The 10,410-nt window shown below is 36.9% G+C and overlaps 1 long non-coding RNA gene across 1 annotated transcript; it reads left to right on the plus strand.

Moving 5' to 3' along the window:
- Positions 1–835: 835 nt before the first annotated feature.
- Positions 836–10,043, plus strand: LOC137473397 (uncharacterized). The gene is made up of 3 exons (XR_010998763.1): positions 836–978; positions 2,541–2,685; positions 9,815–10,043. It is a non-coding gene; the product is annotated as an uncharacterized lncRNA (long non-coding RNA).
- The last annotated feature ends 367 nt before the right edge of the window (positions 10,044–10,410 follow it).

Genomic DNA, 10,410 nt, shown 5'->3' on the forward strand with positions numbered 1-10,410 from the left:
GTGTCACCCACCTAAAAATTATACACAATTTTTCACTTGGCTGGGCCTGCACCTTCTGCTGCTCTCTAATTGATACTTAGGAAAATGCTATTTTGCTTTCTGCCTGCCTTTCATGAACAGGCAGTTGGAGTTTAAAATAAATCCTGTTAAATTCCAGGAGTGGATGATTACTTTCTCATTCTTTGTTCTATATATGCTTGTGGTCACTCAATTTATTCTGTCCTTTATCCTTTCTATTTCAGATGTCTTTACACTTATTTTCCTCCCACTTTCTGGTGTGAATTTCCACTTGCTGGCTGGAATTCAGAAACAATGAACCTGAGTAAATCCCTCTAGAAAAAGATTTTTGCCTAAGTGCATGATTGCAGATGCTGGAGCCATGCCCAGGAAAAACCCTGCCCATGTTACTCTGTCCCTCCCTGTTGGAAAGGAGTGATTAGACATGTTGGTGGCAGCTTTCACTCTGCCCCTGATGCCCCAGGACACCTCCCTGGAGGGATCCAGGCACTCCTGAGAAAAGGCAAGGTTCAGGAGAGGGGCCAGGGAGCAACAGCATGTCCTTTCTTGTTCACAGTGGTAATTCCACAGCAAAACAGCAACAACAAAGTTTCCCCCATGCTGTGGTTTCTTGTTTCAGTTAAAATTGCAAGCCAGGTGTCAGCCAAGGCAGGATGTATAGGGATAGAATAAAGATCATCTAGAGAGTCTGTACAGGTGCTGATGCACAGAAATGTATCTAGAGATAAACATGATTTATTGGCCTGTGTTAATATGATGCATATCCTTATGATGTCGTAAACATGCACAAATCTTCTATTGTCCTTTGGAATGAGACACAGAACCTCTTAGATTTGTGTTTAAACTTTATGATTTACTCTGATACTAGCTATGTTAGTTTCTCCCAAGATTACATTTGATACAATTAGTGGAATGACCTCTTTCAGATGGTAAAACTGAAGTTCAAATGTTTTCATAAAGGTGGGTAACAAGGCTCCTTGAGGGATGTGGTGGATGTCAATCTCTGGAATGTGGATGAGAGGAGATGAGAGGGTAGAAAAGAGGTACAGCACAGTATAAACTACGTACTGAATAAAGTGTAGATCCTTGAGGAAGGGAAAATTCAGAACAAAGCAGAATGCAACTGAATAATGCACCATAATAATGCACTCAATCCTGATTTCTTACACTAAAAGTAAACAGACTTGAAATCTCTTTTTACCTGCAAAGACTCACTTCTTTATAAGTGACTTAGAAAAAAAAAAATGAACCAGATTAAAAGCACTTGAAATGCACACAACTGTAGATGGAAATTAAAACTTCCTCTGCTAAGGGCAGCAGCAGTTTACAAATGCAGAACTAGAAAACCATGCATCACAAACCCCATAGCCAAGTAGCTGGAAGCCTGCTTTGGGGAAGAGTGCTCATGCTGTTCCATATTTCTTCTTTCTAAGCACCTAATTCATTATGTTATCCAAACAAAGTAGCCTGCACAATGAAGAAAGTGCAAAAAATGCAGTTATGAGTGTTCACTGTCCCAGGAAAGCAAGAATAAGGCTTCTTCTCCACCCTATATCAGTTGATATTTGCATACACAAGCTTGAGTGCCTGGTCTATCAGCAGTAAAACAAAATAAAAGTAAGTCCTCTCTTTGAGAATGTGAGGAATCAAAATACATAGGGTACCCACGATGAATTTCAACAACTGGGTTAGGTTTGCAGATGTTCTTGTTTGTGGTGAATTATTTTAGCTCAAAAAATAGGCTTGTTCTTAGTACTACCTTTCTTTCACATTACAGAGTCTGCTGTTTGAGGGCCAGAAGGAAAGAAAAGACAGTAGAAGCTATTTACATAGTGAAAAAATAGAACAGACATGACATAAAAAGGAATGTGTACCACACTGAGCTCTCAAAATGTGTTCTATGAAATTGAGGCTCTGTGTGGTTATATCATCTTGGCAGCTGATGTAATAGTCTGTGCAATTATCCATATTAGGGAACTATAAAAAATAGAAATGGTTCTGTTTATAGCTGCATTCTAATACACTGAGTGGTGGACAGCCACAGCTCAGTTGGCTGTGGGCTATCAAGGATCACTTCAGACATTTTGGATCATGAGAGATTCCTAAAAGCTTTATCAGCTTTCAGCTAGTGGGAGTTGCTGTGCTGAAATCCGCGTGATTTTCAGTTCTCTGGCCAACCTTTTATGGGAATAAGACTATGTTTATAAAAAAACTCTGTGCAGTTTGTTTATCATGTTATGATCCCACAGACTGGAGAGTGGATATGAGGGGAATGAGCTGTTGTTAGAATTAGTAACAGTAAAATGTTTTTTAAGGGAAATCATTTTATTTGAATACTCTATTTAAAATTGAAATATATATATATGTAAACTCTTTTGCCTTGAAATATATTGTATCTATTTCATGCCCCCTAGTTCTGTCAAGTAATAAGAGAAAAAGTGGAATGAAATTCAGTCCTCTGTTGTGTATCTATACTGACGTGATTGATATACAGATTTATACGTTTGGTTTTTGATTACTAGGTTGGATGCATCAGGCAATTGTGGTGTAAGAAGCAGGAAGTAGAAGAATGAGGATAAGCAGCACTTACTGATGTGTTTCACCCATTGAAACAAAAAGTAACATAGAGCATCTCTAACATAAGCTTGCCTAAAGCAAGCTATGAAGGTAATGTGTGAGCTGAAGACAAATTTGTGAGGAAAATTTTAAATCATCCTTATGAGTACGGCTGCCTTTTTTAGGTAATTCACTGACCTTCCTTCTGAAGAGTATCTTTGAAAGCCAGTAAGCCACATCCATCCCTGAAGCCTTGAGTTTAGGGCTTAAATAACTATTACAAATGTTTATGTGTGTTTTACTGACACACTTCACCTACACAGAGAAACACCAACAAATGTCTCATACCTATGGCAAATTTAAGAGAGAAAATACTCCTCAAACGTTATTCCAGTTGGGTTGTGTGTGTGTAGAGGGGTACTCTGTTCAAAGTTACTTCCTTTTGGTGGGGGATTTTAACCCTGAGGATGTAGCAAGAAATAATCATCGATTCTAAGATTTGTAGAAATGCAGATCCCTCACTCTCACAGCATGGAACTGATGAAATTCCCAGAACAACCATCTGTGAATTGAGAACGGACTATCATTTTGATAGTGTCAGTCAGAGGACAGGAAATCTTTTGGAAATCTTTTGAAAAATCCTCCCAAAATCTGTCTTTAGACAAGAGCACACAGCAAACATAAAGAAAAACTCAGGAATATACGTACACACCTTAGAAGAAGACTTAGCTTGGATTTTACACAAAGTTATTTTAAATTCCCTGCTTCTTAACAGAGACTGAAAACCTACTATAAACATGCTAGATGAAGAAGAAGAGATAAGTTCATCCTAAAATAAACCCACCAGTCAGTTCCAAATGGGTTCACTGATGTTTGAACTAAACATTGATATTTCTTCAAAGGGAATTTACCTTGATGGTGTTTCTCTGTGTCTGTATTGTTTAGGAACCTTCCACAACCAAAATGTCTGGCAGGAATCCTCTTCACTGTCTCAAGTCACAAGCCTGGCTTGGGTGAGAGATTCTTAAAGATAAAACTTGCCTTAGTTTTACTCCTCTCCAAATCCCAGGACAAATAATAATTAATATTAGCTTAATTTAAAAGTCCTCTTCTTTTATCTAAAGTAAGTGCAAGGGACCTGGTATTCTGTGACGTGGTGGGTAAAATTTGCAGGGCTGCAAATTCCCTCTACAAGACCCTGGTTGTAACAGGACTGGGAGCTTGTTCTGTCCCCTCATTGTTCCATGTTTCATAAAGTTTCAACAAAAGCAAGTACTCACATTTTCTGTCACAGCCACCTCCTTAGTAATTTGGAAGAAGTGTTTTCCATTTCTCCAGAGAAAAGCTTCAGTCTCAAAAGCTTTTTCTTTTGCCTTTTGCTTCCTTCAGAAGGAAATAAAAATCTGTGAGATAAAATGAGTTGCAAATGTAATTGCAATAAATTCATCAAAATAAATAAATAGCAGATATTTTCCATTTATGCTTTAAAGGAAACAGCTTTACCAGGGCTCCATGACCTAGTAAAAAGCATATTAAAAAACAAAGCCCACAGCAGTCTATTAAAAAAAAAAAAAAAAGCATTTGGTAGCATCTGAAAAAAGAACAGTTTACCCAGCTTAGTCTAAACCCACAAAAAGACCTACTGGTTATTTTATTGCTCCTAGAGCATTTTAAGACCCCTAATTACAGTGAAGCCCAGTAGAACTCATTTCCTTTATACTTCTGTTAAGAAAAAGGAAGAGACTGAGGGCAAAATTTTAGAAGCACATGGTTAGGCAGTACTGTTGACAAATATCAGAAGGACAGAATATTTTCTGAGAGGCCATAAACCCACTAAAATGACAGTGAGATTTTACTTCAGCAAGCTATAAGATTATGAAGGCTGTACTGGTGGGGAACAGTCCAGATGCTCTGGGATACCACTCTATTGAGAAGGAAGATGTAAATTAAAAGCCTGCCACCTGCAAAAAGACAACCTAAAGTAATCACTAAGAAGTTTCAGAGTAATCCTCACAAAGGTGACACTGAAAAGTTTCAGTGTGCAAAAGCTTTCCTGTCGCTGCTTGAAATGTTGGTGGTTTCCATAGCATGATTATTTCTGTAATTGGTTTGTGTACCTAGTACTAATTTACCCTCATAGCATATTGACCTTGTACCACTTTAAACTTTGCATAACTATTAACAGATTATGCCACCACTTTGTAAATCGGTTTTCTGCTAGATTTCTTTTCCTTCCAAGAAGGCTTTTGTTTTTCAATATTTGCCCCTCAAGGTACTTCTCTTTATTCATCCCTCTGTTCAAATATACTAAGGGCCTGTCAGGCTGACTTTTGTTTTTACTGCCTAAAAACAGGTATTAGAAGGATGGCAAATCCAACCCAACAGCAAGATTCATGACCAATTTTCATTCAAAGCAAAATGTATCTTTCAATTGCTGAACATCAGTTTGAAGGCTGCAGAAGTGTGTTAAAATCTGAACATTCTAAAGACAAACGTCAGTACCAGAATTTGTCTCCTTAGCAAAAGTAAACCTGCATTTTTGAAATCCTTTTCAAAGTTTTGACTTTTCCCTTCTTATTTTCTCATGCTTTTTTTTCCTTCTTTGAAAAAAAAAATTCCCAGAACTAAATGCAAGCCCTTCTTACTTCAAATCATTACTGCTCATCCTAACTCTCACTGCCACCCTAACACAACCACCTGTAGATCCTGGCAAAGGTGAAAAAAGCCTTTTTTGAGACCAAGTATAAGATTTTAACCTGGATCAGTTCTTCACTTTCCCCCCCCCCCTTCTTTTGATAGATCCATAATCAGAAATAATGGATCTGAAGAGGAAATGTGGGAATTTACAAGCATAGCTGGTGAAGAAAGACTGTTTCCTGTGCCTATCATCCTACTGAAATAAATGTAAATTACAACACAGATTCCACATTTTTTCAACTAAATGAATACATTGGAAAACTGATATTATAATATATTATGTGTTTGATTGACATTATATTTTTGATTGGTTGCTTCAGAGAATAAAAATCTCAGAGCAGTAAAATAATCTCAACATAAGTTGATTTATGGTCAGCTAATATTTTTTTGTTGAGTTCATATTGATCAACTTGATCATTTGCTATTTACTACCATATTAGCTCAAAAGGAAGTAAAAGTCAAAGGTTATGAAATGGTGGCATCAAGACACATTTTTAAGACACAATATTTTCCTGATATCTCAAAAGAATGAAGAAACATTGAGATGTTTGTCATAGAACTGTTTCATGTAGCAATAGTAGAATGCTAGAAACAGGATACAGTGTGGATTATTTAACAGTTACCAAATGAGATGATAAAAAAATATATTCAGCTGAAGACAGTTCTAGTTCAGGTTTCTAAGTGTGTTTTTCCTTGCTTTTAGCTTCTCACATATGACATGTCTTTGGGCCAACAAGGAGGGATTTCAGCGAAAATGAGAATTCATATTAAATGGTTTGAATTATGAGATGGAAATATCTTGTATCAGTGCGTAATGCTCACTGTAAAAATATGAGCTATAAAATTTAATCTTGAATTACTTTATACTGCTAATGTTTTAGTCAATTTATTACAGCTGCACAGTGCTGGCACAGAACACCTTGTTACTCTGAGCCATTAACTCCTCTCTGCCTGTGTCGCACACCGGGCAGTGATGGGGATCAGCTGGCCCTGCTCAGGACATGGGGCTAAAAACAGTGCAGATTATTTTAATGCTCTTCTGATTTTTATTCTCTGAAGCATCCAATCCAAAATGTCATGTGAATCAAACACATAATATTTTATAATATCAGATTTTCAATGTATTAGTTTAGTTGAAAAAAATATGGAATCTATTATAATTCTATCTATTATAATCTATTTGCTCTCATCAAAGGCAACACTTACTACTATGTATTACTTTACTGAATTGAAGGGGAAACTCTATGGCTCGTAGCATGGATTATTCACTGTCTGTATATAATTATATAATTCATTTGTATATAATCTATAATTGGAAAAGACAGGGACTAGTAGAGGAAATCTCAAACACCAAAGGTCCTCACTAGACAACAGGTGATGACAGGTTGTCCTGAACTAGCAGCTGTAATGGAATGAGATCAATAGTTGGGTTTTCCAAATTTTCTTTGAGGATCAATGTTATTTAATAATTTCACAGCTACCCTTGGGATACAAAAAAAAGTTGGATACTAATTGAATTTCTTCATAGTACAATGTTGAACTGAATCAATAACAGCAAGACACATATAAATATATCATGGCAGGGAAAAGGGATAGCACTGGGTATGTGCCACATGTATAAAATGAGATTATACATTACAGGATACTATCAATAATTTTTCCTATTCTCTTTTCCAATGCCACAGAAAAATGTAACACAGGGACAGAAGGAACAAAACTCAGCCACCCTGTATAACACTGATTTTTCTGTACTGTGTAACATGGTCAGGCAAAAGACAAATGTAATCAAAGTATCTATCACACAAAGTATTTCCAGTAGAAATTGCCAAATGGCAGTGCTGCTATTTAAGTCAGTGGTGAAACCTTAAGATTTTAAAATTTTACTCCATTTAACATTTACAAAAAAAAAAAAAAAAAATTAAAAAAAAAAGAGAAGTGGGACTTAATATATAGGTAATGACTACTGGGGTGATCAAAGGAATACATCAAAATTGCATCTAAAAACAAGAAGATTTCTGGACTTGGCTTTTCAATCTAGCTAAATGCCAGATGGGGCTAAATTGTCCTACAAATATCCCAAGAGAAAAATAAGAGAAAGTAGAGACATTTATTTGTATCAAAGGAAAATAACAGGGTTTCAATCGGTAAGCACAAATAGAGTGTGATCAATTTTCATATGGAAGCTATTTTTCAGTATTTAGGAATGGGAGCAATGATAGTTCAGTGGCTGAACTTCCCAAACTCCCAGTTCTTGTGTGTGATAAAATGGGAGGATCTGACTGATGCTTTATACTTTATACTGATGCTTTATAATGAGAATTTGTAATTACTTGAAGAGATCTTTTCTTGGTGTTTTTTTTTTTTAATATCAGGACTTGGTAAAAATTTTAAAAACTTCAATACCACAAAAGAGTTAATTAAACCTCCACAGCAAGGCTTTTATTCAAGGCTGTTATAATGAGGTAATGCTAGCAATGATATTGTCCAGTATCAATAAATCTTCTCAATCACGTGGTGGTGACCTATCACACTGAGGATATACTCTAGTACATTTTTTACAATGCCTGAAAAACTTTATTTTACTAATACATTTTTTTTAGCTGAAACATTTTCTGATGTTGCTGCTTGCAATTAGCTCCTATTTCTAGGAAACAAACCCCCTCCTTTTGTGATGAACACATTTCAGATCTCTTAGAAGTTCTTCTGTTCTTACTCCCATTTCTACCCTCTTCATATTATGTATGGACAGTAAAAATACTTTGAAGGGTTGGGGCCCTGTTATCATTCAATTAATTCCAAATGTAGTCCCACCCAGCCAGAAAAGGCTGCTCTTAGTAAGCAACGATGGACTAATAAATGGAGCCCATCCATTTGTACTGGTTTCAGTTCATGATTTCAGAGTAAGATAGATCAGACTGTCAGAAATACACATAAACATTCTGCTCCTTGGTTTGGATTTACAAGCTCTGAAGAAGTGGTTTTGATTCACAGATATGCTCTTTAATAAAAAACTTGCTACAGCTCAAATGAATAGAAAAGTAGTAATCACTAGTAAGGAGAGAAAAGAGATAAATAAAAATAGGGAAGGAATTATACCAGAAAATGTATTTTAGTATCTTAGAATATTTAGCAGATTATTTCAGTCATTCCAATGAGACTTTAGCTCTTCATTTTTATGTCCCTCTAGGGAGTTACAGATTGTCTACAGCTTTCCAGCAGCCCTACATGCTGTCTAAAAATGACCAGGCTACTGAAATGCTAAAAATCCCAGTCTGAATCTTTCAACAGCCTTTGTAACTCAGCTCGATGAGCCACAGCCTCCTTGATCCTGTGCCTATTATTCTGCTCTTTCATTACAGTATTACTAGTTATTGAAGCTTTTTTAATGAACTAAAGAATTCAGTCTGCAGGAGCACTGCACTATGGTTCATAATTTAGATCTCTCCCATACTTTACATTTTGATCATGCTCAGCACAATGGCAATAGTCAAGTTAGCTTAATAATAGCCAGAAGAAATGCCTCTAATCCAATTGGTCACAAGGCACATATCACCAAAAACAATTTCTTCATAATTAAAAGGTGCTCGCAGGCAAAGTGAAAGCTTGGAAGTTGCCCAGGGATTTTGGGGGAACTGTGTGGATTTTTTTCCCATAGACAGCAACCACACTGAAGCAATTTCTGAAACACACTGATAAGCTTTGCCTTTGAATTTACATTAAAGAGCTCAATAGTTACTACCTGTGAGAACAGCTCATGCTTCTAAACTGATTTGTGTCCTGTAGAGATTAAGGACACAAGGCCTCCAGGAGATTAGCACATCACTTGGTCTAAGTGACACCCAATCCATTTTATTGACCTGGCCTCTATCCTGCAAAACAAGCACTTTTTAAGTGAAACATCATGAAAATTTGTGTGGCTTTATGAGCCAGTGTATAAAGTCTTTTCATAGGCAATTATTGGCCACTATTGGCAGGTCTGTAAACGAAACCGGCAGCAGTGGCTTATGATGCCTTGTCAGTCCATGCCACCGCATACTAATGCAGCAGAGCATGCTCACAGGAAACCTGCATTGTCTTTTAATTTTCCTGGAGCCTCGTGAAGGACTAAGGACTTTAAAGCCCATTCATTGCATCAAGCAGATTATTACACTGAATTGTTACAACGTTGATTTCAGAGTGGTGCTGAACCACAAGGCCACTCCAGTCTTCAATCACATTTTGTAATTATTTATTTTCAGCAACATGAACTTGAGCCTTTCCTGCAAGAAAGAAAATTATCATGTAGGTGAAGAGCTCTTTCACCTTCTTTTTTAATGCTGTTCCAGTCACTGGGTGCAGCATGGATGCACCACTTGCTGCAGAGTAGCTGGATAGTGCGAATGAGAATAATTATTGCATTGAAACTGTGCACCAGCTTGGGAGATCTGACAGTTCATACGCCTGCCTGCCAGCTACCTGGATTCCATTATGCTGGGGAAATAAGCTTTTTACTAACACTTTGGAAATAAATTTTCCATTCTTTTCTCTTCCTTTTGATCTATAGCATAAAGAGGCTGCATGTACTGTGGTCGATACGATGCATGAAACTACGCTGTGCTGATGAGACGAGTAAGCAGCATTAAAGCACACACACATACACAGACAGACCTTTTATCATCAGGGAGTTCTACAGCAAAGCCATGAACTACAGCTACCTAAAATGCAGTAAGATCTGTTAATCCAAAATGAAAACAAGAAAAGAATGCAACACAATTTTATGCTGAATCATTTTAGCAGAGGTATGGAATTATTAAATGTGAAAACTAAATGCAGGTGGCCCTCTTCAAAATGTCTGTATTGAATCAGGTCCTATTTTTCCTTGTTTTTCAGCACAACAGAACTCTTCATTTTGTCTTTATAACTCATAACCAAGTATCAAAATTAGAGGATATACAAATGGATTCCTCCTGGCTCCGGAAATAACCTGACAGCCATAAGAGCCAGCAGGAACTTTCACAACCACTGTATGCACTGCATCAATGCCACAGCCTAGGCTGGCAGCATCTGCCTGAGAGAAGTCTTCAGGAAGAGTGGGTAGTGAATTCATATCTGCACAAAATTAAAATTCATCCACCTACACCCCTAGTAGCAAAAGCTCTT

Source organism: Anomalospiza imberbis, chromosome 4, assembly GCF_031753505.1.
Source record: "Anomalospiza imberbis isolate Cuckoo-Finch-1a 21T00152 chromosome 4, ASM3175350v1, whole genome shotgun sequence".
In the NCBI taxonomy this organism is placed as follows: domain Eukaryota; kingdom Metazoa; phylum Chordata; class Aves; order Passeriformes; family Viduidae; genus Anomalospiza; species Anomalospiza imberbis.